Source organism: Eleutherodactylus coqui, chromosome 5 (assembly GCF_035609145.1).
Source record: "Eleutherodactylus coqui strain aEleCoq1 chromosome 5, aEleCoq1.hap1, whole genome shotgun sequence".
NCBI lineage: Eukaryota > Metazoa > Chordata > Amphibia > Anura > Eleutherodactylidae > Eleutherodactylus > Eleutherodactylus coqui.
Genome location: NC_089841.1, coordinates 43,371,583 through 43,377,788, shown reverse-complemented (window position 1 = coordinate 43,377,788; position 6,206 = coordinate 43,371,583). Strand labels below are relative to the sequence as shown.

The 6,206-nt window shown below is 51.3% G+C and overlaps 1 long non-coding RNA gene across 1 annotated transcript; it reads left to right on the top strand.

Annotated features, from left to right (window-relative positions):
• Positions 1 to 329: 329 nt before the first annotated feature.
• On the top strand, positions 330 to 2,913 carry LOC136626877 (uncharacterized). The gene is made up of 4 exons (XR_010792700.1): positions 330 to 536; positions 1,329 to 1,436; positions 1,776 to 1,949; positions 2,628 to 2,913. It is a non-coding gene; the product is annotated as an uncharacterized lncRNA (long non-coding RNA).
• The last annotated feature ends 3,293 nt before the right edge of the window (positions 2,914 to 6,206 follow it).

The window sequence follows — 6,206 nt, the reverse complement described above, 5'->3', positions numbered from 1 at the left end:
GGCAACAGGCCAGGCTCTCTGCAATTATAACGCGAGAGCCCAGTGACGTCACAGAGGGAGCGCGCTCCCTCTGTGAACTCTTTCCATGCCGTGATCTACATAGATCACGGCAGGGAAGGGGTTAACAGCGGGGGGGGGGGCGCATTTGCAGCGGGACGCAGGCTGTGACTGACAGCCGGCTCCCGCTGCGGGATAGCGTGAGATCATATGTGATCTCGCGCTATCCCCAGGACGTAAGTTTACGCCCTGGTGCGGGAAGTACCCCGCGTATATTAACACATTCTGCCGCAGTTCTACAGTGCGGCCGATTCAGCCAATCACCTGGCTGGAATCGGCATCACGTGACTCAGCGGCGTGCCCGAGCATTGCCGTGCACGATGAGCTGTGCCCGCGCGTCACGTGGGCTGTGACGTCACCGAGCCTTGCATTTGCCCGCGGATTTTGAACAGTATTGATCTACGGAGGAAGCAAGCTGATGGTTGGAGCCTTTTCCCCAATTTACAAGATGGGAGAGTAAGATTTGTGCTCTACGTGTGGTGAGTACCCACCTGAGATTTGTGCGCTGTGCGCTGCTACGTGTGGTAAGTACCCACCTGAGATTTGTGCGCTGTGCGCTACGTGCGGGACGCGGTCACCTGAGATTTGTGCGCTGTGCGCTACGCTGTGCGCTACGTGTGGAGACGCGGTCACCTGAGATTTGTGCGCTACGCTGTGCGCTACGTGCGGGACGCGGTCACCTGAGATTTGTGCGCCGTGCGCTACGTGTGGAGACGCGGTCACCTGAGATTTGTGCGCTACGCTGTGCGCTACGTGTGGAGACGCGGTCACCTGAGATTTGTGCGCCGTGCGCTACGCTGTGCGCTACGTCTTGGAGACGCGGTCACCTGAGATTTGTGCGCCGTGCGCTACGCTGTGCGCTACGTGTGGAGACGCGGTCACCTGAGATTAATGCGCCATGCGCTACGTTGTGCGCTACGTGTCGAGACGCGGTCACCTGAGATTTGTGCGCCGTGCGCTACGCTGTGCGCTACGTGTGGAGACGCGGTCACCTGAGATTTGTGCGCCGTGCGCTACGCTGTGCGCTACGTGTGGAGACGCGGTCACCTGAGATTTGTGCGCCGTGCGCTACGCTGTGCGCTACGTGTGGAGACGCGGTCACCTGAGATTTGTGCGCCGTGCGCTACGCTGTGCGCTACGTGTGGAGACGCGGTCACCTGAGATTTGTGCGCTGTGCGCTACGTGTGGAGACAACACCCAAGATTTGTGTGGTGAGTACGTCACCTGAGATTTGCGCGACGCCACCTGGCGCAACCTGTCTTTTTTTGCAGATTTGTGCGCCTTATTGCAAAATTACGTGTGGAGAGGATCCTGACGTTTGGACGCGTTTCGAGAAGAATTTCGCTTCGCTCGGACACCATCTGACATCACTCAGCGAGGTAAGCTGCTGCATCTGCCCAAATTTTCATCGCGTGCATCTGCTCATATGCGCATACTTGGCGCATATTTGCAGGTGTTCGCTTGCATCTGCTGATATGCGCATACTTGGCGCATATTTGCAGGTGTTCGCTTGCATCTGCTGATATGCGCATACTTGGCGCATATTTGCAGGTGTTCGCTTGCATCTGCTGATATGCGCATACTTGGCGCATATTTGCAGGTTTTCTCCTGCATCACCTGATATGTGCATATTTGCCGGTTTTCTCCTGCATCACCTGATATGCGCATATTTGCAGGTTTTCGCTTGCATGTGGTGATATGCTCTCCGTTTTCCACAGGACGACTCGTGTGGAGAGGAACCTGACATTTGGCTGCGTTTTGTACAACGTACGGAACCGGAGATTGGCGTTTTAGGTGCTGATCTCACATTTGCCCCCCGCCTTTTGGAGAGGACGACTCTTCTGGAGAGGAATTTCGCTTCGCTAGGACACCACCTGACGTCACTCGGCGAGGTAAGCTGCTGCATCTGCCAAATTTTTCATTGCTTGCATCTGCTCATATGTGCGTGTATGTGTGCATGCGTGTATGTGTGCATGCGTGTGCACGTGTGCATGCGTGTGTACGTGTGCATGCGTGTGTACGTAATGCATGCGTGTATGTGTGCATGCATGCAGGCGCGCATGCATCCGTGTATACGCGCGCATGCATCCGTGTGTGTGCGTGCATGCATCCGTGTATACGCGCGTGCATGCGTGTGCGTGCATACGTGCGTGCATGCGTGTATACGTGCGTGCGTGTATGCGTGCGTGTATACGTGCGTGCATGCGTGTATATGTGCGTGCGTGCATGCGTGCGTGTATACATGTGTGCGTGTATACGTGCGTGCATGCGTGTATACGTGCGTGTATGTGTGCGTGTATGCGTGCGTGAGTGCGTGTATGCGTACGTGCATGCGTGCGTGTATACGTGCGTGCATGCGTGCGTGTATACGTGCACGCGTGCGTGTATACGTGCACGCGTGTATACGTGCACGCATGCGTGTATACGTGCACGCGTGTATATGTATGTCTAATTCTTCTGTCCAGGTTGGGGGAGTAGTGGTCATTGTAAGTGGGTTGAGCGGATCTAGGAATCAGTAATACTGGTGGGATGTGACTGTTAACCTGCTGATTTCTTGTCATTTCCTGCAGATCTGACGTCCTTGAGAACGGGAAGGCTGGCAGACAGTGAAGAGACCCTCGACGTTCAGCAATCTTGAAACCCTTCGTTTTATGAACTGTTTTTTTCCCAGTGACTCCCTTTTTTTAATACGCTTTTTCTTTAAAAGAATTATGACGCAGGATCCTGAAAAACTGCGCAATATTTTACTGCAATGCAGTAAACAGAAAAGACCCACAAACACAGCGGCCTTTGGTCTATATCACGGAATGAACCTTGGTGTAACATCCACACTAGCAATAAAGTATAAAATCTGAATTGGGTGGAGTCTGTCTGGTTTTCACTATATGTTGCAGTTGGCGGTGTGCCCTGTCCTGCTCCTGATGCAGTTGGCGGTGTGCCCTGTCCTGCTCCTGATGCAGTTGGCGGTGTGCCCTGTCCTGCTCCTGATGCAGTTGGCGGTGTGCCCTGTCCTGCTCCTGATGCAGTTGGCGGTGTGCCCTGTCCTGCTCCTGATGCAGTTGGCGGTGTGCCCTGTCCTGCTCCTGATGCAGTTGGCGGTGTGTCCTGTCCTGCTCCTGATGCAGTTGGCGGTGTGCCCCTCCTGCTCCTGATGCAGTTGGCGGTGTGTCCTGTCCTGCTCCTGATGCAGTTGGCGGTGCGCCCTGTCCTGCTCCTGATGCAGTTGGCGGTGTGCCCTGTCCTGCTCCTGATGCAGTTGGCGGTGTCTGTTATGTGGCATGTGTATGACTCCTGTTCTGTGGTGTGGCTCCTCGGATCTGCTACGGCCCAGTTCTTAAGATCGCTGGGCCGTCCTCTTACTGGGCTGATGTCCCCGCTTAGGTAGGGCCACTGTCATCCTCCCTGTAGCACAGGCTTGGTTGCCTGGATTCTGTGTGACTCTCCTGTGTTCCCTGTGTGCGTGTATACTACTAGACTACCACTCCTTTGGTCACGATCGTGTGGGCCCTCTGCTTTATCTGCTCACATGATTGTAACAGTCTGTTCAGAAAGCCACTGACTACTCCTTTCTTTTTGGGCCCAGTGGTGCATACAGACATAACATTAGGGCCACACTGTGTATACTTGTGAACACGAGACAAAACAGGGGTATCCATTTCGGAGGTTCAATCCTCCTTTTGATGTGCAATATAGAAAAAAAAGGTCTTGAAAAGGATATGTTTTCTAAAAATTAAATATTTGGTCTCCTAAATTGCATTAATTCCTAAAAATAAATGTGGGGTCAAAATACTCCTGACCCTCTCAGAGAATACATTAAGGGGTGCAGTTTTTAAAATGTGGTAATTTGTAAGTATCTATCATTATGACTAAGGATGAGCGAGTACACTCGCTAAGGCACTACTCGTTCGAGTAATGTGCCTTAGACGAGTATCTCCCTGCTCGTCCTTAAAGATTCGGGGGCCGCCGCGGGGGAGAGCGGGGAGGAACGGAGGGGAGATCTCTCTCTCCCCTGCGACTCACCTGTCAGCCGCAGCGGTCCCCGAATCTTTATGGACGAGCAGGGAGATACTCGTCTAAGGCACATTACTTGAACGAGTAGTGCCTTAGCGAGTATACTCGCTCATCCTTAATTATGACACCTAGCAGCCTTTGCAAACTTGGATTGGTGTAGGAAAACTAAGGGCTCATGTCCACGGGCAAAATAAGAATTAAAATCCGCAGCGGATTTTAACTCTTCTCCCGCCCGCGGATCCGCATCCCATAGGGATGCATTGACCACCCGCGGGGTAGATAAATACCCGCGGATCGTCAATAAAAGGGATTTTAAAAAAAATGGAGCATGAAAAAATCTGGACCATGCTCCATTTTCATGCGGGTCTCCCGCGGGGACGGCTCCCGCGGGCTTCTATTGAAGCCTATGGAAGCCGTCCGGATCCGCGGGACACAAAAATCTGATTTTACTCACACGCTCCGGTTCTTCTCTTCGCCGCGGCGCCATCTTCTCTCAGTCGCGGCCGGATCATTTTGCTTCGGCCCGGCGCATGCGCGGGGCACGTCACCGACGTCATCATGTACATCCGCCGAGCCGAAGAAAGAAGATCTGGCCGCGACAAGAGAAGATGACGCCGCAGCGAATGAAGTATCCGGAGCGTGTGAGAGGTAAGTTAATTCTGATTTATTCCTATTTTCAGCGCTCATGTCCGCGGGGCAGGAGGGACCCGCTGCAGATTCTACATGGAGAATCCGTAGCGGGCCTGATTTTCCCCGTGGACATGAGGCCTTAGTGTTCCTCTAAATTCTGAAAAGTAATGTTAAATTTGTACGTCTCCTAAATGGAAAAAATAAATTTACAAACGTTTTAAACCGTGCATCCAGAATAAAGTGAACAGATGGAAATCTATATGTTAGCAAAGATTTGTACAGTATGTTTGCACTTATTTTATATATGACATTTGACAATGTGAAAAAATGAAAATTCAAAATTGTGCAAAGTAGCAATTTTAATAAATATACACAACTTTTAACAGTCCTTTTTTACTACCTAACAGAAGTACAACAAGGGGAAGAAAACAATGTCACAGTCACTTGGATATGCAAAACCTTTACGGACTTATGATATGTCAAGTGACACATGTAAAGTTCCAAATTTTCGGTCTGTCACTAAGGCGCAAACAGGCTTGTTCTCTAAGGGGATAAATAGCTTAGTGTATAAACTGTGAACCGACTAACGAGGGACAGTGAGCAGCATCACATGCAACCTGACAATCTTCATCGTACTGCTCCATCAGATCCTGATGATGTATTTCCATAGCAGGTGATGGGCCATTTCCAGCTTTTAAGCGTCCTCCTGAGCCAACATCTGGGAACTTCTGGCTCTCTGGTGATTCAACTCTGTGGTTGCGAGCACCGGAAACGGTTACCACAGTGCAAGATTCTGACCAAAACGTATCAGCTGACCTATAACGAGGAAGAAAAAGAACATTAACCCTGCAATTGGCTTAATTCCGTGGGTTTTCGTAGTTATTGCACTGTCCCTGCTTTTCTTCACTCCTACTTTAATAGATAAAGACATCGTATTTGGACAATTGGTCTGTTTCTCCGAAGGTTTGTTCAGTTAGTGCAGATTAGGTGCAGTATTGGGATGGAACCTGTACGTGTGCTAAAAAAAGGAATTAAATACTCAAATCTAATGTAATGTCTTTTTCGGCCAATAAGACGAATTTAACACAGCAAGTGTGTGTGTGAGAGAGAGGGGGTGGCTGAGTAAGTGGGTGAGCATACATGCATGCATGTACGCATAAGGCATGCACGCACACAGGCACACACGCACACAGGCACGCACGCACGTACGCATACAGGCACGCACGTACGCATACAAGCACGCACGCATACAGGCACGCACGTACGCATACAGGCACGCGTACAGGCACGCACGCACACATGCATACAGGCACGCACGCATATACGCATACAGGCACGCACGCATGCATGCATACAGGCATGCACGCATACAGGCATGCATGCATGCACGCATACAGGCATGCATGCACGCATACATACACGCATACATACAGGCATGCACGCATACAGGCATGCATGCACGCATACAGGCAGGCATGCACGCATACAGGCAGGCATGCACGCATGTA